The 24,030-nt window shown below is 35.2% G+C and overlaps 1 protein-coding gene and 1 pseudogene across 1 annotated transcript in view; both read right to left on the bottom strand.

The window, feature by feature from the left end:
* ERBB4 (erb-b2 receptor tyrosine kinase 4) overlaps positions 1–24,030 on the bottom strand; it is a 1,107,258-nt gene that overhangs the window by 406,033 nt on the left and 677,195 nt on the right. The gene's annotated exons all lie outside the window — the stretch shown is intronic.
* Positions 17,249–18,090, bottom strand: LOC137765490 (18S rRNA aminocarboxypropyltransferase pseudogene; annotated as a pseudogene).

Here is a 24,030-nt window from a genome sequence, read left to right as displayed (position 1 = left end):
CAGCAAGCTGGAATATTCGTTCTCAAAGATACCAATGTTTCAGACAAATTAAATCAGATTCAATCCCCCTCTTCTTTTCCCTTAATCCCACTACCTCTTAAAAAAAAAAAAGTCCTTCATCAGAATTTGTTCAAATCTTCCCCAGATTATTTTAATTGGCAACCAAGGTTAAGAACCATTGGTCTAGAGCTTCTCTGTTCAGTAAAAGCCATCTTAGGTGGGTAAAAGCCCATGAGAGGTCATTAACACATATAGAGAACTGGCAGAGTATCATTCCCAAATAGGAATTTTCAAGTTTAGTTTCTTCTTTTCTTTTTTTAAAATTTTTTATTGGAGTATAGTTGATTTACAATGTTGTGTTAGTTCTGGGTGTACAGTTATACACACACACATATATATATATATACACACACATACATATATATACATACATATATATATATATATATATATACATTCTTTTTCAGATTCTTTTCCCATATAGGTTACCACAGAGCATTGAGTAGATTTCCATGTGCTATATAGTAGGTCCCTGTCAGTTATCTATCTTATATATATAGTAGTGTGTATATGTTAATCCCAATGTCCCAATCTATCACTTCTCCCCACGTTTTTCCCCTTTGGTAACCATAAGTTTGATTTCGAGATCTTTTGTTTCTTTATCCCTGTTTTGGGTGCCAACATCCAGCTAACACAGCTACCAAAGCCTCATCTCTTTCAGGGGATCTATAAAGCTCTCACTAGTTCACCAGATCCTAGGTTGCAGGCCTGTGGGGACCATAATTAGAGATTTAAGAAATACATATAATTTTTAGCTCTTTATGAATGGGAACCTCAATTTGTCTTTAGCACATGTAACTTTGGAACGATTTAGAAACACTTTCCTGAACACAAAAGGGAACTCCCTATATTTTATGTTGGACCACTTGTTTAAAAACTTGAATATTGTACAAAACATACTGATGTATTGCAAACTTGTTCTATCTTACCTGATATTTTGTCAGAATGACAAAAACCTGTCCTCTTCCAAGGTAAAATAGCTATGCTAATTTGTTAGCCCTGTTGTTGTCTGGTTATCAAAAGACATGAATGACACTTAGGATCTGAGAGCATGCAAATTATTTCTTAATCTTTATATATTCCCTGAATTGTCAATTAGCCTAAGAAGTGAGAAGGGAGGAAAAGCATTATTCCTAACAAATCAGCATAGCTGATAAATGCTTTTTCAGCTTCACTACTGTATAGATTTTTTTTTTCAATTTACAGTGAATATCATTCATGTTGTCCACTACAGAAATAAGTTTTCCCTAGAGCATTTCCCTCTCACTGTTCTAGTTTTAGGCCTATCACTCACTATAACAGCTGAGATTTATGCAGCTTTTCAACCATCTTTAAGCAAGGATATTCAGATGCTTTAGCAGCTGCCTGGCTTCTTAAGAACTCACTAATCCTTTAATCTCCAGACACTTTTTTTTCATAAAAGATTCACAAGCAAAACAAATGCAATATGGATCAAAAAATTTAATCAGAATGCTTAAAATGCAATTACATTCATCAGGGTGTTCTGTTAGGCTGAGTATTAAATCTGGGCTTTATTCAATATCCTCCTTTTATTATAAAGCAATATTTTTCCACTCTGTAAACCATCTGATCCCTAGGCTAATGTCCTCTCTGCGAAATATTAAAAAGAGAGAACACTATGAAAAATGAGCTGGAAAAATATTCCACTTATTTCAATGAAAAAAGTTCAAATCAGACTTTTTCTGAAATCTTGTCTGATAAATGACCAGATAATTTGACCGTCTGGAATTCTAAAGTTATGCTTTCAAACAGTAGTACAGGATTGTCATCCTACTTTAAATGTCAAATGTATATGCTCCTACACAACCCCTCAACTGAATAAAAAATGTTGACAATTTAAATTTGAAAATAATAGTCTATTGTTCCAAATTCAGTATGTGCAAGGTTTAAAGGAATGTTGGCTTCTTCATGCAAGCAGAGTAGCCTCATAAGTTAAAAAAAAAAAAAAAAAGAATCCATCTTGTTTATATTTCTCCAATTCTCTATTTCACATCTAATAGCATTCAACTGTAACAATAGCTTTGAAATAAAGAGCTGTCCAGCACAGCATGATTTGAAACAGCTGTGTGCTTCTTCTAAGTCTACACCCTAGCTATAACATGGTGGTTTGAGTTTTGTAAGACATATGGAAGTTAAGTGAAGCAGTGGAAGGAGTTCAGGGATTTCCCCTGACAAATGCCATCCTTGGAGTAAGGGAAACTTACTCAAAGATGCAGAGGCACTTAGACCTGAAGCTTCGCTTAATATTTCATGAATTGTTCATAAAATTTGTAAGTGGCCCAATTATGCATTAATCCAATTTATCTATCTTTCTTCCCAAAGTAAACTTCTGCAAATTAAAGAAAATAGCTTTTTTAATTCCAATTTTTCCACATTAGGTAAAAATAGAAACAATTGATCAATGCATTATCATAATCCTTTAAACAGTAATCAAGTGATTATTACAATAACATTAAAATCTATTATGTATAAATAATTCAGTTGCCCCTTATTATACTCCCAACTGAGTCCACATGACAACACCGCAAAGACCAGCAAGTAAATTAAAAGTTTCAAGTGGCTCAATGTACAACTGGCTGTACATTCTCTAAAGGCTAGGAAACTGCCCCAGGCAAAGATACTACACTACAAATGCTGCTATTACTGGTAGCGATAGGTCTCAATTTTTGATGCCTTTCTATGTGCCAGGCTCAATATGCATTATCTTATTAAGTCTTTGTAATAGCTTCATGATGTTGTTTGGTGTGTACTATAAACATCTCACCTAGTCCACTTTGTCTAACTTTCATATACATGGTTATTATAATTACTCATGTTACAGATGAGAAATCTAAGAACTAGAAAGGTTATATACCTTGAACAAGGACACACAGCAAGTAAGAGACAGAGCTGGGCTTCAAAGCCAGGCTGTCTGACTTGAGCCCATGCTCGTATTTTCTAGAATAATGCTGCCTTCCAATATCCCCCTATACCCTGGAATTGATTCTGTATCTGGATCTATTTGTCACAAGATATTTTTTTGAAACATAGAGCTTGAAATGTTATCTCCCTGATATTAGGCTCAATAAGTAAAATATCTAGAAATGTTGACCCTGGCTAAAGTGGATCCATTTCTTTATGTAGAGGATGTGCCCCCTTGTGTCATGTGCAGGATAAGCCATGGCCAGGCATGGTGTAGCCTGGATAACACAGGAAAAAATAGAACAAAAATGTTTGCAAGTAGTAGGGTACTACAAGAATTCTCCCTTGTATGGAGACTGAAACTGAACCTTGAATCAGAATATGGATCCTAATCTAGCCTAAGAGATTAAGATGCTACAAATCCAGTGCTTTCTGACCTTGTACGTTTCTCAAGTCTCTGCCGGCTGCATTGACTACCTGACTTAGGAAGTGCCTCTTTAGGAACAGATAAGCATTTGGAGAGCAATATCTATTAATTTTTATCCGTGTATATTATTGCTCTGCTTCTAGGTTGGCTCAGAGGTAAACTGAAGGGAAAGCAATCATAAACCTGGTCAAAGCTGTCAGTCTTGCAATACTATGAACATGCATTGGTCTTTGTGGTCAATCCTGGCACGTAAAAGTTTGCCTGGAAGAATCCAGTGGACCAGGGTTAGGCACCTGAAGTCACCCCATAGAATGTAGTGTATCTATCCTCTGAAATCTAGCGATTCCAAATATGAGGAACAGTCAACAGTAATACATACGCAACAAATAGAAATGTATCAAAGTAAATCAGTAGTTTATCAGCTGGATTGCTACTAACATGCTCAGCTAAGCTTGACATTTGCCACACTTTAGTTTTTTAGTACATAAATGTATTTCCAAATGACTGGTATGACATTGAGCAAACCACATATAAAATTTGTCTCAGCACATAATGGTTCAAATATTCTGCATAGCCTAATAATTCTCACATTTATCTATTTTTATATATCCCTGCTAATTTTTAGACTATGAAAAATTGGAGTTGGTAGTATGTAAACAATAATTTTTTTTTTCTCTGCAGGAATATAGAAAACATACTGATATACTTTCCCCATAAATAACAGCATGAAAAAATTCTGGGACTAGATATTTCTGCTTTATAAATAGTATGTACATATTATTTATTACCTAATCCAGGACAATTTTGATAGTGAAAGTACATAATAATAACTAAGACTGGAAAAACAGATGTGAGTATTTTGGGCAAACTGGGGCATATGATCATCATATTAATAAAGTACTACAGAATTTGCACTATTTTTGTATGTAAGTCAAAGATTGAAATATATTTCCTACTTCATTACAATGGATTCAAGCAATTTCAATGAAACAATGAAAGTACTGAATTATTATAGTAATAACACAGAATAAGTATATTTTCCTTTCCAATGTTAAATTATCAAAATTGATATATTTCTTGAGTAAGATTCCTTTAAGATAGACATATGGTACTAGCTCTTAGATCTTCTAAATATCCCTTCATAGACATATTTAAAGCCGCTCATTATTGTTTTAAAAGTATGCAGCAACCTAATTATTATTTTTATATTCTTTAAAAAAAACAAGATTTTATTTTACTTTTATATTCTCAATATGCAAAGTTACTGAGATTTTATTTATAAAGATAAAAACATTCATAGTCTCTAAACGATATTTTTATTAAGGTCACTTTCTACACTGGCACTGCAAAGCATATAACCAAAAAACATATAATATCCTATGGCATAGCAAAGTACAAATATAAAGAAGGTGGAGAATAGCACCATATTCTATGCACAAATAGCATGTGTTGGCTTTAATAATGACTGCAGGGGGGAGCCATAGACTATCCTAATAAGAGTTTCTCTATGGGATCTCAGGTTACTCATTAACTTCTTGCTATGTTGTCCATTAATATATCCAGAGTTGACCAAACAGTCTCAAAGGCCTTGCCTGAAACTGAGACATTCATGCTACTACCATTTCTATTTTCCATTTAAGTTTCTAAGCTTCCATTACAGTTCTCATTGAATTGTGTACTTGTTTGCTGAGAGCTGCCAATTTTTAATTACCTCTCCTTCCCATTAAGCTACAGTGGTAAGCAGCAACTTGTTCTATTAGCAATTATCCTCTGGGAGTTCTGTGAATGCTTTGTCTAAATCTGGGCAGAAATTCTGTTACATGTTGAGGTTGGGTTTTGAGTTCCTCCATTGCAAATTTATGCTCACTTATCCTCTATGTAAGCAGCAATCAAAAATTTATTTACCTGAAACGTATTTATTTATTCAACAAAGGTGAGAAATTGCACCAAGGATTACAGAAAGCACTATTATTAAAAGTTTCATTCTTACTCTCAATAAACATATAATCAAGCAGAGGAGAAAGATAATTAGAGATAACTTCAGATATTAAATAGTATATGAAAGAACAGCTTTCTACAGGTACTCAGAAAACAAAGGCTTTTAGGTTGGGGTAATCAGATAAGACTTATCAATGAGCTAACAATTGGCAGAGATGGTGAAAAAGGTCATTTCAGATGGTGGAGTTGTCATGGATGAAGAGTAGAAAGAATAATGTGTTTGAAGAATGATATTAATTCATATGTCTGGAAAATATGAATTAATATTCATATTAATTCACATTAATTAATGAATGGACTAGATCATGGTTCATTAATCAAGAGTTCAATACTCACCACAAACAGGACAGCGCTAGTTAAAACTATTTTTTCTTTTTCTTAGAACTGCAGGATATCTAAAACTAAGTAATAATAGCAATTAGCTTCATATTCTGAGGAGTTTAGATTCTGATGTGCTCACAATTATATGTATTAAGTTTAAGGTAGGACATTGGGATCTTGCCATCTGACTTAAAGGTTGTTTTGACCCTGCTCTGCAGCTGATCTAAATTGTTTCAGAGACTCATATTTGAAATAAATTATACTTTTAGAACTAATCAACCTGCAATAAAACTAATAACAGATAAAATGGCATACAACAAATTTTGTTTTGAATAAAAATTGACAGAAAATGCACAAAATCTGACCTGAGAAAATGGGATTCAGTTAAAAATTGAAAGCTTTATAAAATAAAATTCACAAATGAGAAAACCCATCAGATAATACGTACTAACGAAGCAAATCATCATTTTAAGATCTACAAGGAAAATAATGTATCCAATGAAAATAAATTTGGTAGGGAAAAAAGGCAGAATGGAAAATTACATCCAAAAAATATGTTCAGAAATTAAATTCCCTCAATACATTTCAATCCAGAAAATAATTTTAAAATCTGCACTAGGTCAAAACAGCAGAAGCAAAGCATCTAGTGAATGCAATTATTTTGAATCCATTATAGTTTCCTCCTTTGCTAGACTAGTAGCCCTTACTTCTCTTTCATGTTTATATTAAAAAATGGTTTGTCAAAAGTTCTAAAATAGGATAAATAAGAAATACGTGAGTTGAATAACATGGTTACTATAAAACTGAACCTTATGCCTGATCAAAAAATGACCATATTTATCAGAATCACATGGTATATCTTGGAGTGAGTACTATTTTATATATATATCTGTCCCCAGTTCCTGGCACAGAGATCCTAAAACCCTTGTTAATTTTCTAAGTAATGAGAAGACTAAGTGGCATCTCTTGTTCTAATATTTGGTTTTGACCCTGTCCCTGACACAGGGCTCCTAAAACCCTCGTAAATTCCTAAGTGATAAGAGACTAGAAGCACCTTTTGTTCTAATGAGGCAACTCTGGGTGGGCTCCTAGGATGGCTCCTGCATGTGAGCTGGTCACCAGAAAGACTAAGCCATGGTTAGAAGCTGGGTATCCTCAGCCTCACCCCTCACCCTCCAGAGAGGGGAAAAGGGTTGCAGATGCAGTTAATAATTGATCATGCCCACATGAGGAAGCCTCTATAAAATTCCAGTAATAGTCGTTCAGAGAGCTTCCGGGTTGCTGAACACGTGGAAGTTCTGGGAGAGCGGGAGCAGAGAGGCTATGGAAGCTCCACACCCCTCTCCGCATACCTTGCCCTGTGCACCTTTTCCATCTGCATGTTCATCTGTATCCTTTACCAGATCCTTTAATAAACTGATAAACATAAGTGTTCTCCTGAGTTCTGTGAGCTGCTCTAGCAAACTAATAAGAGTCCAAGGAGGAAGGTCTTTGGAACATTAGATCTATAGCTGGTTGGTAAGAAGCACAGGTGATAACCTGGGTTTACAACTGGAATCTGAAATGGAGGGGGAGGCAGAACTGTGGGACTGTTCCTTAACCTGTGGAATCTGATGCTATCTTCAAGGAGATAATGTTAGGACGAATTAAATTGTAGGACACCCAGCTGGTGTCACAGAGAATTACTTGGAGTGGGGGAAAAACCTTCATTCATTTGGTGGCCAGAATTGTCAGAAATGTGAGTGTTTTGTGTGAGACTCACACCAAACAGACTCAGGGGGGAAAGAAAAACAGTAGAAGAAAACTGTTGTTTTGTTTTGTTTTGTTTTTTCCCCCAACATAGGAAGGAAAAAACTGAAATTTTCAATTACCCTTAGGAACTAAAGAGGGCATAAAATGGGCCTTGTCTTCAAGATGTTTTTGTCTCATTGTGATGAGAGGGTAAGTGAAAAAGCACACAAGAAATACATGCACTGAATGTTTAGAATACAGCAATTTCAACACCAATTTTTTTTTTTTTATATCATCTAAGGTCTCTGCTTTCTATAGCTACTTTATTTATTTATTTATTTATTTATCGGCTGTGTTGGGTCTTCGGTTCGTGCGAGGGCTTCCTCTAGTTACGGCAAGTGGGGGCCACTCTTCATCGCGGTGTGGGGACCGCTCTTCATCGCGGTGCGCGGGCCTTTCACTATCGCGGCCCCTCCCGTTGCGGGGCACAGGCTCCAGACTCCAGACGCGCAGGCTCAGTAGTTGTGGCTCACGGGCCCAGCTGCTCCGTGGCATGTGGGATCTTCCCAGACCAGGGCTCGAACCTGTGTCCCCTGCATTAGCAGGCAGATTCTCAGCCACTGCGCCACCAGGGAAGCCCCTCAACACCAATTTTTTGAGAATAGTTTCTTAAGATTTTTTTTTTTTTCAAAAGCAGAAGAGATATGACCAGAGGCTAGGCATTCTACATTTTACTTTTGTGAAGCACTCGGAATAATATCCACCTTGTTAGGTGCTCTTATTAATCTCGATAAGGTCTGTGTTGATATTCTCTGCTATAAGGACATTCGGTGAAATAGCCACATAAAACAATTAAAATTATTAATAAGCCTCAACATGCATTGTATTATTGCTGTCATTATCTACAACTTCCATTCAGTTTCCACTGCTTATAGTCTAGTCTAGGCCGTCATCATTCAGTTCAATGTCAGTCTCTTTTGGGTCTTGAATGCTTCCAATATCTTCAAATTTTAATCCATCTATCATTAGCAGGCTAATCATCCAAAACCAGTATTTTCCACACATCACTCCATGCTCAAGCCATGGAAAAGCCCTCTGACTTGCAGTAAAAGAACAGTAAATGAGGAATATACTTACATTTTCTTTTAATGACTCAGGGCCAGTATTAGTACAGGCAGTCCCTGACTTATAATGGATCGATGGTTTTTTTCCGCTTTATGATGCAAAAGCAAAATGCATTCAGTAAAAACTGTACTTCAGGTTTTTTGATCTTTTCCTGGGCTAGCCATATGTGGTACAAAATACCCTCTTCTAAAGCTGGGCAGCAGCAGCAAGCCGCAGCTCCCCGTCAGCCACTCTGATCACGGGGGTTAAACGTCGGATGCACTTACTACCATTCTGTACTCACACAATCATTCTGTTTTACACTTTCAGTTCAGTATTCAATAAATTACATGAGATATTCAACACTTTATTATAAACTAGGTTCTGATTTGGATGATATTGCCCAACTGTAGGTTAATATTCTTAGCGCATTTAAGTTAGGCTTAATGATGTTCAGTTGGTCAGGTATATTGAATGCATTTTCAACTTAAGATATTTTCAACCCATGATGGTTATGTAACCCCACTGTAAGTTGAGAAAGACTTGTATAGAAAAGATGATAGATATTATGCTAAGTCCATACCGACACTGGCCTTAAACTAGAAAACACTACCCTACATAAAAGCTTTGACATTTTATTTGGGGGAGGTTATCTTAGTTTACTGCAATAGTAGTTTGTCTAAATAAATGAAAAAAAAAACCAAAAACGATGTTTCACTCTTTCTCCTTTGGAATCCTACTGTTCACTCCAAGAGATTAGGATTTTCTTAGCTGAATACTGTCTAAAAAGAAAGTGAGTGAGTTGCATGATCCCTTCTCTGCTGCTTTTACTGGTGGCTAGAATTTAGAGATCTTCCCCATAAAATAAAATTAAATAAAAAATAAAGATACCACCAGTGGCATACTATCACTTCGAAAATTTTTGATAAAATTGTGGTTGGCCTAATAGACTTATCACCACAGCTTGTTGTTGGGTCTAGTACTGTCAGTTTGTGCTTCTCTTCCACTATCATCCTTTTCTCTGCTTGAGGAGACACAGGTCTTATTTCTGAGGGTGATATAAAGAATAGCATTGAGTAGACCAGCCTGAGACTCCACAGAGCTTCTTAATGCATATGTGGTTCTGAGCTGGAAATGCAGACCAGATCCTTACATGATTTATTGGTGAGAAAGAGACTGAATCAACCACAAATCTTGCTCTTTCTTTCCTTCACTTACTTGTACTCTGTCAATGAGTTGATAGGTTCAGAGTGAGCAGTTTATGCTGCTTTCCTTTTAATTGGGAATCTATTCTTTATCCATTTTAGGTCAAGACCTTTATTCTAAGGTGATAACTTCAGTCGTATGACTCTGGAAAACCACTTAAGTCTACTTGTATGACTTACATTAAAAATGACATACACTACCAAATGTAAAACCGATAGCTAGTGGCAAGCAGCCGCAGAGCACAGGGAGATCAGCTCGGTGCTTTGTGACCCCCTAGGGCGGTGGGAGAGGGAGGGTGGGAGGGAGGGAGACGCAAGAGGGAAGAGATATGGGGATATATGTATATGTATAGCTGACTCACTTTGTTATAAAACAGAAACTAACACACCATTGTAAAGCAATTATACTCCAATAAAGATGTTAAAAAAAAAAAAAAAAAAAAAGACAACCCTCATGGCTGTTTATAATCTACTGGTGACCCCTGGCACATTCAGACCATTACTCTACTAGGCAAACTCATTACTTCTTGATGGCCCAGGTCTGGAGGTCATTAGCTTCTTTCTTAGCAAAGAGATGTACAGACTCCCCAGTTACATGGAGGCAACACCCTGAACTGCTGCCTTTATGTAAAAATAGTTATTGACTCCCAGGCAGAAGCAAATATCCTCAATTTATTCTTCTTACCTCATTCCCAAGCACACACACCAAAACCTCCCTTACAAGTATCAGAAATATGTTTTTTTTTCCTCTGCTTAGGACTTTTCACTGTTTATGATCAATGAGAGACAGCAATCCTGTTACCTTTACCACAATTTGTGTAAATATATGACAAAGACTCAATAATAAATGAATTTTTAGTTACAATGACTCAAAAAGGAGTCACTGCCAGATTCCTCTATGAGTATGGTTGTGTGTGTTTGGGAAGGGGAGCTTTAATTTCTTGTTTAACAGATATGTTCTTATTCTTAACAACATACAATTCAAAATATAGCCCTGGGGGTAAAGGTAGATCGCATCAACCAAAGGAATAATGTTATGATATTCTGAATTTTCTCAATTTGTAGCTTGAGAATATAAATTATTAACAACAAGAACAACAACAAATCTAGACCTCGATTTTATGAAACTACAAATCTATTCTCAGTGAGAAAATACAGAGAAGATCATCAGAGTAGTTTTATTATCTAAAAATTCATGGAGTCCTTAGCTGGAAGTCCCAATTTGCTGGGCAGGAAAAAAGAACACTTTAGCTAGTTTTAATACTACATTCTCTGTATTTGGATATTTAATTTTTAAATAGATATATATATATATTTTTTTTTTTTGAAATATACATAGAAGGGTGAACTAATCATAAATATACACTTCAATAAAGTTTCACAACGTAAATCACTTGTGTAATCACCACTTAGGTGAAGATATAAAACACTGTCAATGCCCAGGATTTCCCTTTGTGTCTCCTCACAGTCACTACACTCTCACCTTTCAAATGGCAACCTGACTTGTAGAAGCACAGATTAGTTTTACCTGTGTATAAATAAAACGACACAAGTGAATCATAGAGACTATACACTCTTGTGTCTCTTCTCTTTCATTCAACATTATCTTTCAACCATGTTATATTGAAAACAGTCATTCATTTGCTTTAATTTGCTATATATTATTCCACTGCGTACCTAAAACAAAATTAATTACTCCATACTTCTATTGATTGAAGTTTAGGTTGTTACCAAGTAACATTGCAATAAACACTTAAAAAAAATTTTTTTTAATCTAAGTATAGATGATTTACAATGTTTCAGGTGTACAGAAGCAAAGTAGTTAAGTTTAATATATAGATTATTTTCCCTTATAGGCTATTACAAAATACTGAGTATAGTTACCTGTGCTATACAGTAGATCCTTGTCAGTTATCTATTTTATATATAGTAATGCGTATATATTAATCCCAACCTCCTAACTTATCCCTTCCTCACCCCTTTTTCCTTTGGTAACCATAAGTGTGTTTTCTATGTCTGTGGGTCTATTTCTGTTTTGAAAATAAGTTCATTTGCATTTGTGTTACTTTACATTCCACATATAAGTGATATCTTACGATATTTGTCTTTGTCTGACTTACTTCACTCAGTAAGATAATCTCTAGGTCCATCCATGTTACTGAATTTTTAACCTTGTTTCAAAACTACTATGGGAACCTCATTCCCAATTGTTGGCAGTTTGGTATCAGTTTAAGAAGTCTTCATGGGTTACTTTATCCTCAGTTAATGTTTTCCACCATTAGAACCCAAAGCTGGGTAGTTTGGGGAAATGCTCTTCACTGAGTCACTTTTCTCAGCCTTAGCTAATCTTATGATTTCTTTCTTGTCCAAAGGAAAGGAAGTAAACTCCTGGAGATATGAAGGCCATATTTCTATGGCTTATCTCATTTTTCTCAGAATATTTAAATTTAATATAACTCTTATTAATAGAATTGTTTCTATTTTCATTAACTTGTGAAACTTGATTTTCAGCAATGTGATGGAAAACAAAGTAAAGGAATAAACAATGACAGAGCACCAGTTGGTGTGGCACTATCAACAAATTTAGAGCTCAGACTTGTCAAAATTGTTTAATGAAGATATTACATATAATGTAATTTTATGCTATAACATGTCAGCATTCAGATTTTAAAAACATCTATATTAAAAATATACTGCATATGGTTGCCAGGTATCATTACTCGTTAAGGCCCATATATTTTATTCTGAGTTTAAGTTCTCTTCATTGTGTGTGTGTGTGTGTGTGTATGTGAAATATTCCTTCTCTAATAATAATTGCTAGCTGATATTTTTAACTTTCTTCCTTGGCAAAAGAGAGCTGGCAACCATACACCAGTCCCTCCAAACTAATGAAAAAAAAATTGCTAATTCAAAAAGCCTAAAAGTCTGGGAAGCCTTGCTATAAAGAACCATTTTAATCTGTGTATATATCCTGAATTTCTGCTCCTAAAAATCCTTTTACCCTAAAACAACCTCATAGCAAAGTAAATCAGCTGTACTATACTACGTTTTATATAAGATAGAATCTTCCTAGAACAACTTGAAATTTACTTTTTTCTTCTCTCCTCTAGTTTTTCTTTAGCTTGGTTTCTGAATTTTAATCAAAACATACAAATTTTAAAAATAGAATAAAAGGAATAATAGAAAATCCAACTTGGAATAAAAACCAATGACAATTTCATAAGCCTTAGCATATTCTGAGAAATAAGTTAAAAGCACATTTTCAAACAAATTACTTACCATATTTTAATACAATTAATCTACCTGAAACTTTTTCATTAGTGTAAAGTCTATTACAAAGGTAAATATGAGATTAAAGGTTAATGTTTTACACATTATGATAAGTAGCTTACAAGGCAAAATGATTATCTAAAAAGAGGGATTTTGAAGTCACTGAACTCTCCAGTTTGGGGGAATGCATGCATTTATTACTGTAGGATTAAAGTACATAGGTAAGAATCTAATGACAATAAATCTTCTGTCACCTGCCTGAGGAAAGTGTTGAGTGCCTCTAGGATCTGAGAGGATGCAATTAACAAAGGCATGATCAATATAAGTATGCTGTTATTTCTCTAATTTGAAGGCATGCGTCTGTTCCTCAAGGTAACACCCACATACACCCACTTATAGACATAACTGCAGTTATGTTTATATGTATATGTGTTGTCATTAGGGGAATAAGACTGAAGGGGCCAGAGGGAGTGGGAAAGACATGGAGAGAGAAAAGGAGACAGAATTCACAGTAATACAGAGACCAACAGATAGAGGAATGAGCAATGGCAATGAGCTGGCTGATGCACACAGCGAGGAAAAGCAGTAAACCAATTTAGGGGACTCAGTATTGCCCCTCACCCTTCCCGGTGTCATGACTAATTGCATAACCAAGGTTATCTGCTTTGATTCTCCAGAACTGTTAAGAATATAAAAGTATATTCAGTAAATCTACTTTCCTAAGTGTGAAATTCAGAATTTATGAAATTAAAAGTCAAAACAAATGTTTAGGGACTAATCAAAATAAAGTCCTTAATAGAATTTGATTTAGATCATTTTGTGCTAGCTTACCAAGATTCTCCACCAAGTTAAACAAGCAACACAACCAACCAAAACAAGGAATGGAGGGTTAACAAAACTATAGTTCATAAAGGGCCATTTGTTTCCTACCAGCCATAAGAATCTTGGCTAGCATTTTCTCTCTTAGCTATTGACAAAAACCTAGTTGTATATAAGAAATAAAACTCTGAGATAGATGTTAGATAGAATATAGAAATATACTTTCTATTACAATCTGGTATGTTGTATGATTTTCCCATTCCAAATAGACAATGTATCCTTCAACTCAATGTGATAATCCTATCCTCTGTCTCCCTCACAGATGTATTGTTAAAATTAATTCAATTTTAATCTCCAAAGCTGTAATGAATTGAGTTATTCAGCAAGCAGTGAAATCTAAATGAACAGGCAATGTTGCTACCCAGTTTCCTCATACATTCCCTTGAACTCTCTTGCTCTAGACAAGGTCTTTTGATAGGTGCAGTTCACAAATATACAATGACCATAATTTATGAGCTGTAACTTGATCATCACCTCCCTGTCTGGTTCTAACCTGTATTATCTAAGTTTTGTCAAATTACAAATATATTTGGATTCATTTTTTGTAGGCTAAATTTCATGAATAGTTTCATATACATATTTATTTTATAAGCTTAGGTGATAAAATTATTCAGGTAAATGTCTATTTTTAAAAATCATTCTGTGTGTGATTAATTTTAATATTAAAACTCCCCAAAGTGAATTTTAAATTTAAAGTTACAGAGCTATGTCTTCCTGAGGGAAAAAAAAAAGAAAGAAAACAAAAACAAAAAAAACACCAAAACAAACACACGCACAATTAACCCTGACTTCCTAGGGAAATATTTCCTTGTTTTATCATAAAAATACTTTGCGAGTGGTGACTCAATTTGTGAATTAAATTGCTTATGACCTCACATTGGATGTGAAAGTTGAAGACAAGAATGATGAACGTGAGACTTCCCTGGTGGCACAGTGGTTAAGAATCCGCCTGCCAATGCAGGGGACACAGGTTCAAGCCCTGGTCTGGGAAGATCCCACTTGCTGTGGAGCAGCTAAGCCCGTGCACCACAGCTCCTGCGCCTGCGCTCTAGAGCCTGCGAGCTACAATGACTGAGCCTGTGTGCCTAGAGCCCGTGCTCCGCAACGAGATAAACCACCACAATGAGAAGACCGCGCACCACAACAAAGAGTAGCCCCCACTCGCTGCAACTAGAGAAAGCCCGCATGCAGCAACAAAGACCCAACGCAGCCAAAAATAAATAAATAACTTTTAAAAAAATTTAAAAAAAAACAGAATGATGAACATGAAACATGCAATTAGTAGGTTATACACCCGGAAGTGATCACTTCTGTAAGACTCACCTCCACAATGTGCAATAAGTAGAAATGGTTAACTCTAAAGTATAAGAAATGCAAAGCATTTCTATTAACCTCTTGTATTATTTGTGGTAGATAAATCACAGATTAATAATTCATTTCCAACTTATGGTATCAATGGTAAAACTAAATAAAGTTGTTGATGTAATCATTAAACTTCTCTCACAAGTTGCAATAATTGTGTAAAAACATAAATGGTTGTTATTTTATGCCAAAAAGTCTCTTGGCATTCATCCTAAGTATTTGTCAAAAGTCAATTTGATTCTGGAAGGCAGTGTTGGAAAAGCCAAAGATCAATTGCTATTGTAAGTCATAAACTCTAAAAAGCTCTTTCATGAATAATAAGGGAAGTTTAGCATGGTTGTATGATAGGAAAAAAAAAAAAAAGGATATTGCCTTTCACTCTTTGTAATTTGACTCGATTTGTGCTTTTTAATTACTCCAATTATTTTCTAATAGTTCCACATTATTCTGATTAATTTCTAGCTACAGGGTCTTCAAAAGATTGTTATAAACCTAACTCTCTTAAATTGCTGCTTTCTTTGTTTTAGCAAGCACCGAAAAACTCATAAAACAAGTTTATTCATGTCAAATTTTAGATTAAAAACAGATTGCTCCTTTTATGTGATAACAGAGCTGAAGCAAGAGGAAGTCACCTCAATTATCATTGTCCCTGGGTTTTATTGTGCACTACCCATCTAAGATACATAATTACCCAGGCCTTCTAACTTGCAAGCAATTCACACATTTAAAAGTCTGTAATTTTCTGCGTTTCTGCCCCCTTGCTGGCACAATTAAAGTTTATTGACAGTAAATATTGTAAATTTCTATTTTTTTCCGTAGAAATACTTGGTGCTATGTAACTGATAGAGAGATGACTTTCCAAATGGTAGGAATCTCAAGCAATGTATTATTTAAATATTAAAATTAGGATTATTCATGACTACATTAAAACTATCATGGGGTTAGGTTTTATAATAAATAACCACTAAAATAATTTGATATAAAATAAATTACTTCTTAATTCTCTTTATTTTTGAAATAAAAGAAAATACATTATTAAAAGAATTAGGGCAAATGTAAAGGCAATATAGGCGTAATGCAAAAAATAATTTGAATATCACCATTAACAACACTATATATATTTTTAAAAAAGACTAATATTAGAGACTAACAATAAATTGTTTTTATAATTTTCTCATCTATCACAGGTGATATTTGTGCTATATACACACACATATACATACTCCCATGTGTGTGAATGCACATAATATTTTATATTTTGAATACTGGGGACAATAGTTATATATAATCAAAATACATACTTAGAAGGAAGCATCCTTAGACATATAATAAGCTGTTTATATCAAATTCAAACATTTATGGAGCACTTAGATGTTTAGCTTATGCTGGGTTCTGTAGAAGATGTAAATTAATTATCTGTCAACCTGTTATATGCAGGGATCGATCACTCTATCTCATTGACAGCAGTGTATCAATGTGATGTAGCTAGTAGGTCTCACTGCTATTTCATTGAGGCCCTAATGAGACAAAGGTGATCTAAGTTTTGAAAAGAAACTGAAGAGAATAGAAAAAAAAAAAATAGGTCTTGGGTTGTCTTTAAGAATTAAAATAGTTATAAAAAATGAAGAAATAGGTGTATGTAATTACTAAACCATAAGGAAACCAATAAACTAGAACAGAGGATCTGTAATGCTGACTAATGGGGTAATAAAATCATCATATTAAATTTTTGACTATTCTTGAAGCCAAAAAAATTTTTTTTTCAATTTTAAGCATAATGTGCTGTGATTTAAAAAAAAAAAAGGCAATTCCTTTTCTAATTCTACCTTTAATGTTGTAAATTATTTAAGTTGCATCTAAGTCAATATAACATATAACCACCCAATAAAATTGTAATCGACCTTGAAATTACTGAAATATTCGAAGACACTAGTAAAAGGAAGAACATGATCTCTCTTCAAAACCTCATTCAAGATTCTGATTGCATGGCACATAGGACAATCATTAGGTCTAGAAAGTATATCTTTGCTGTTTCTTGATTCCTTTCTAAACATCTGTTGGTGCACTGGCCTAGGCACCTTCTCCTCGCCTTGCCTTCTCCTCTGCTGCTGCTGTGTCCTTGGCCCGTGGCATCAGGGCCTTGATCCTCAAGCTCATCCCCACTGTCAACACTGTCTCTGAGCAGCCAGGTGTCACCATGGGCTTGTTGGGATTTGCAAACACCTGCCCTGAATTCACATCAAAGGGATCAATTTCCTCCTCTTAGGATCCCCTTAGCACTACTCAGGAGCTCCTTCCCTGCCTGGGGCACCCACTCCAGGCTGCTGCAAGCCAAGTACTTGCCCAGAAGCTGTTGGTTCACATCCAGCAAGTCCTTGCCCCACTTGAACTTCTGCAGCCAAAGGACAGCAAGTTCCGAAAAGCTCTGGATGCAGAAGGTGGCAACAAAAGCCTCCACTGAAGACAGTTTGCAGGGTCAGCCATAGTTCACAGCGCTGGCAGCCACTCAGTGGGTCAGTAGCTACAAAAGGCTCTCTAGCATCTTCCCAAATGTCATCTCCTCCAGTCTGGCACAGGAACAGTCTATGATGGGAACACCTGATTGTGTCACCAGCTGCCTATCTGCCGGGACATATGCTGGGCACCCACAGGGCTGAGCACAAGACGACTGGACCTGTGGCCCAGGCCCAGGCAGCGCACCAAGTCCAGGCGCGTCAGCTTGTGGCTGATGCTGGGTGGAGGGTCACAGTAGACCGGCTCCCACAGGGCCAGCATGCAAGAGAGCCCCCACTGGCCCCTGGCTGCCCTCATCCCAGCTACCAATGTTTCCATAGACACTTGAAGCTGGACCCCAACAGCGGGCCCAGGACCCCCAGAAAAGACACCTTCTGTCCCCCCCACCCAGCTTTGCTCCTGTGGCCCATGGCAGGGAGCCAGAGTCCCTCTGTTACCACTTCATCTTTTAAACTAAATAACCCTAATAATTTAAGTAGTCTTTTGATTACCTCAAAACTATGCAGAATGCTATACATATGTTAAGTCACTAAATAAAGTTTAGATATGTTGATTTAATCAAAATTCTATTTCACTCAACCTCCCAACCCTTCATTACCAAACACATACACATTTAGATGACAGCCTGTCTTTGCTTAGAATTTTATGGGCGATAATATAAATGGGAAATTTAAAAAATATTTTCTATATTATATTTATATTTCTAATGGAATTTTATTTTGTTATGAAAAGTTTCAGTTTCCAGGAATTGTAATTTCAGACTTTTGGGCAAGAGCTAATGAAAGATCCACAATTAAAATACCTAAATTGAACTGTTTAAACACAGTGCATCAAATCAGAACACTGAGATCAGTATCACAAAGCAAAACATTAAGATTAGTATCACAGAGAATCCATCCTGGACTAGGTAACTAATTTTTCTCTGTCTTCACGATTAGATAATTGCATTTATCCAACAATTTCACTTTAAACACATTGGCATTATTTTAATCTCTCTCTACCCTGTACTTTTCTTTTTCTTATTTTAAGTCTTATAATCATTATACTTTCAATGTTTCTTCTTCACTCTCAATGCTATGTCATAGTGTTAAGTCATGATTGACCAAATATCCAAACTAAAAAAACTTATAAAGTATAGGTTGGAAGAGAGACAAGCTAGAAGACAAAGAGGGGCAAGAGAAAAAGAGAGGGAGAGAGATACCAGGAGACAGATACAGAGAAATGGGGAGTCAGTGATATGTTCCTTTTAAATTAAAGAGGAACAATACTAGAATCAAAGTAACCAATTAGAAAACAAATGCAGTACTCCTGTATTTATACTTCAATGGCTTAACCTATAATATAATAAATACGACAGAGAGAAAAGGACAAATGTGAAATGTTACCAAATATGACAGATAATTGAAAAGGACTCTAATTTTACTCACAGTTTGCTTCTAAATAGGAAAATGTGGTAACATTAACAGAAAGTGCAAGGTAAGAAAATAATCTTATTTCTGATTTTAAAACTCTGAATTTTGTTTAGGTTGTTTTGTTGGAGGTGATGATTGAGCACCTAAATACTAATTTTGAGCACACATTGAATGTATTTAACTGGATTAGCTTCCCAATAAGCAGTCATTGGGAAGTTATTATTTTGAATATAGAACAGACATTCTAATTTATTTATTTATTTACTTTTTAATTTTTGGCTGTGTTGGGTCTTCGTTTCTGTGCGAGGGCTTTCTCTAGTTGTGGCAAGTGGGGGCCACTCTTCATCGCGGTGTGCGGGCCTCTCACTATCGTGGCCTCTCTTGTTGCGGAGCACAGGCTCCAGACGCGCAGGCTCAGTAGTTGTGACTCACGGGCCTAGTTGCTCCGTGGCATGTGGGATCTTCCCAGACCAGGGCTCGAACCCGTGTCCCCTGCATTGGCAGGCTGATTCTCAACCACTGTGCCACTAGGGAAGCCCTAGAACAGACATTCTAAATGTTTTACATTTATATATCAGGAGAGTTAGGAAGGAAAAAATTGCACATGTGGCAAATCCTTTTGTATCTCTACCTAAAGTGATAAAGATTGATGAGAATTATATTAGTGACTGTCCATTGTAGACAGCATTTAAAAGCTCTATTATGGGTATCCCTTTTTGTTCCTGCTATGATGTCTACTAAAATGTCTTAAGACCTTTCAATATTTTTGCAAATAAACCTAAGTAAAGTATAAACGTCAAAAATATTTCTCTATTATTGCTCAGGAGACTTGGGAAAATCTGTCTTGACCATAAGATAAAACGGTTCTAAAGAATGTATAACTTTTGGGGGGTTTCCTAACATCTTGGATGGGCATCTCCTTACTACTTAGTGCCCAACATCTTTTGTGGAGTATCTTGACAAGAAAGGATGTATTCTACTTAAAATACTCAGATGATGAGCCTTTGCATAGGTAAAATAGGTTGGTAATAATTTTATCTACTTCATAAGAAAACAAATTTTTTTGATAAGGCATAACTGAAGTGCAATGTTGGGACCAGAAAGCGTTATGCTAAACCAAGCCACAAAATTAGGTGTTGTGATTTAGTTTAAAAGGGTATCTCAAAGAACAAAGAACACCCTGTTCCTGACTATTTGGATGCCTATTAGGCACAACTAACTACCACTCCCAACATACCTCTCCATCAGTCTTTCCCATATTAGTTAATATTTTATCAGTTAATGGCACTATCATACACCCACATATTCAGAAGAAAGAGCAAGAAGTCATTTCTATTTGTAACCCAATCCAACTACAAGTCTTACTAATTCTATCTCCAAAATAGATTATGAAATGGCTACATTATTTCCCATTTCCATCATGCTCTCTTGGAATAAAGTGAGAGACTCCTAACTCTTTTTAAAATGTGAAATAACACTATGCTCATTTAAAGCCCTTCTATTGATTCCTCTTGTAATTAGAATTAAATGCAAACTTTTACCGTGACCCATAAAAGGTACTGTATGATCTTCCCCTGGACTCTTTTCTGACCTTATCTCCTATCATTCCTATTGTTTACTATTCTCCTTTAAACTTCTTTCTTTTTCATGAACATAACTAGCTTATTCCTGTCTATTGACAGAGCTCTATAATATCATATTATTGTCAAAGTATAAGCACAGGTCTTCAGAGAGATTGTGAGAGTAGGCCAATCCCGTGATAAAGCCCTGTGATAATACAGATATTTCTCTGATCAGAATTCGAAACTTAAAGACTATAAATTCTTTTCAGTTCCATAATCAAGTGTGAATTACATAAGTAAAGGAGCAAATGCACAGACTTTTATAGATATTATAAAAGTGCGCCAGCAAAATAGCATTAGCTGATTCTGTGACTAATGTTAATCACTGTTTTTAAACAGCATTATCTAAGCTTGTCTTCTTATAAAAATCCTCAGTAACTTGCAAATAAAAGCAAATATAAATTTGAAAATATACCAACAGACTTATGACAACAAACACATTGACCTAAAAGTATCTGTGGTTTTTATTTTTCTGTTCTAGTGTTCTTAAATTCGAATGTGATTTGAATAACACAACTAATCTGAACTGCCACAGAACATAACTTGTATAAAATGGCAATTTAGTCTATATATTTTTTCCAGAAACTTGTTAATTTTGTCCAATGTAGATAAAGAATTAGACAGTGTAGTTAATAAGCTATTATATCTGCTCTTCACTATATTCCTTAAGGGTTTTTATTCAGCTATATAAAAACAACAATCCAGGCAGAAAATTGGCAAATGGACCTGAAACTCATATTTTCTTCAGTGAAATCATCTTATAATCATTTGTAAGAACTGAACATTTCTGCAAATATATAGATCTGCAAAGGGCAAAATTTACAATTATATAAATACACACCATCCAGTGATAAGATAAAATAAATTTTAAAAATGGTAAAGTATGGTTTTAAAATGAAAGTTTATAAATTTGTAATAGTGCCATACCAGAAATGGTAAGATTTTAAACATAATATTAAAAACCACATGGAATGCCATTATATATATGGCATATTCTTATAAAGCAGTTTATTTTTATCAAATCAGCTATTAAATTGAATCTTTGTGCAATTCAATAAATAAAATAGGTAAAACAAATAAACCATATGTTTATTGTTATACATAACAAATGTTCACATAAAAATTATGTTTTCCAGTCTGCGTACTATATGTGCTCATTCCATCCCATAATAATCAATCTCTATGATTGAGGAATTCCACTGCTTTGCTCTGGAAATTACCAGCACTCTTTGCTTTTCAAAGAAAGGCATTATTTACAATCATGACCTCTGTTTAGGAATGGGGCAAGACCCATATTACTCTTTAAAGTTATCAGACCCTACTATGATATCCAGGATTACATGAATATATGAGGGGTTTTCTTGGATAGCAGCTCTTCCTCTGTTTAACAACTATCTTTGCAGATTTTAGGCCAGGCTTTTTTAGATAGGAAAGAATCTGGTATGTTTTAGCAGAAGGTGAAACATGCTTATAGTGTGGACGGTCTGTCAAGGAAAGTGTTGGCAAGTTAAGCTGGAGAGGAAGACAAAGGGTATCTAGAAAATAGGTAGCTCTTAATCTCACAGAAAATTTAGACTTGAAGCAATAAGAATTAGAAAATTAATGAAACTGCTGATTTCTAACTACGCTTCTCTCTTCAGGGTTTATTTTTTTAATTTTTTTGGGGGGGGGTATTATCTGTCTTTTTTATTATAAACATTGTAGTGGTGTGAAGTGGTATCTCATTGTTTTTTGTTTTTAATATCTTTATTGGAGTATAATTACTTTACAATGTTGTGTTAGTTTCTGCTGTACAACAAAGTGAATCAGCTATATGTATACATATATCCCCATAGCCCCTCTTTCTTGAGCCTCCTTCCCACCTTCCCTACCTCACCCCTCTAGGATGTCACAAAGCACCGAGCTGATCTCCCTGTGCTATGCGGCTGCTTCCCACTAGCCATCCATTTTACCTTTGGTAGTGTCTCTTCAGGTTTTAGAACTCAAATCATTCTTGTTCCCATGGGTGGATATTGCTAAACATGGCTTTATGGTTAGCTCTCAGGATTTTTCTAATATGTCTAGGCCTTTTAATTGAAGCGTAAATGGTTCATACGAACATTTTAGACTAGATGGCACAGTGGAAACAAATGATGTTGAATATGTTGTGTGAATAAATAATACAGAATTATCTTTAAAATCTGATATTCATAAGTGATCATTTTTATCGTTTTATTGATCCTATATGTTCTCTAGCTCAGCTATTGGGCTGTTCTTTGGTGAAAGAAACCCTAATTGTAACCCCATATTGTAAAATATTGTAAAATATTGGAAGAAGTCCATACTGTAAATTATATTGAATGAATGAATTAATAAATACTTTAAAAAATTACTTGGTGTCATGGTCCATGTCTTTTCCACTATACCTCTCAATTTTTTTCTGACTCAATTTTCCACCAGTTTCTGAAACAATGTCTCAAGTTCATTACATTCACCATGTCTAAATCCCAATTTTCCTCACTCCTCAGAAAGTCTATTGCATAAACCTCCTAAACAGGATCCTTGTCTTGATTTTTTTTTTTCGAAAATAAAAACATTATGTTGCTCCCTGCATAAAAATGTTTGATGACTTACCATTTCCTCTAAGATAAAATATAAGTATCCCTGTCATAGCATATAAGCCGCTTTAGAATCTAGTCTTAACATATTTGTCATTTGATTTGTAACCATTCCATTACATGAACCCTTTGATCCAGTCACACTGAATAGCTTCAATCCTGCCAGAACACACTATATTATCATGAAACACAGTATAGCATTATGGTTAAGAGCCCAGACCTTGAAGCCAGATTGCCTGATGTACGTCAGACATATGGTAAGCTTACAACAATAGCTGGCACAAGGTTGACTATAGAGTAATATGATAACTACTCCAGTGTACAACTAATCCTTTCTCTCTGCATCTGCTTAACCTGCCTTCCTCCTGCTCTAGGACGTGCCTCCTCATCCTGGCAAAATTTAGCTCAAATGGAACTTCATGTAACATGTTATCATCCATCTTCCCAGTTGTTATCCTATAATAATTACATTTTATATAATAATTACATTTTACATATTAATTGCATTTAATTACACAACATTTTATCACCTAGTAGCATTCTGGTCTGTTTATATTTTTTCCCTACCACTGCAAACTTGATTCATTAGATTGTGGAGGCCAATTT

Source organism: Eschrichtius robustus, chromosome 5 (assembly GCF_028021215.1).
Source record: "Eschrichtius robustus isolate mEscRob2 chromosome 5, mEscRob2.pri, whole genome shotgun sequence".
Classification (NCBI taxonomy): Eukaryota; Metazoa; Chordata; class Mammalia; order Artiodactyla; family Eschrichtiidae; genus Eschrichtius; species Eschrichtius robustus.
The sequence above is the reverse complement of the archived record's forward strand: the minus strand, read 5'-3'. Positions and strand labels throughout refer to the sequence as shown.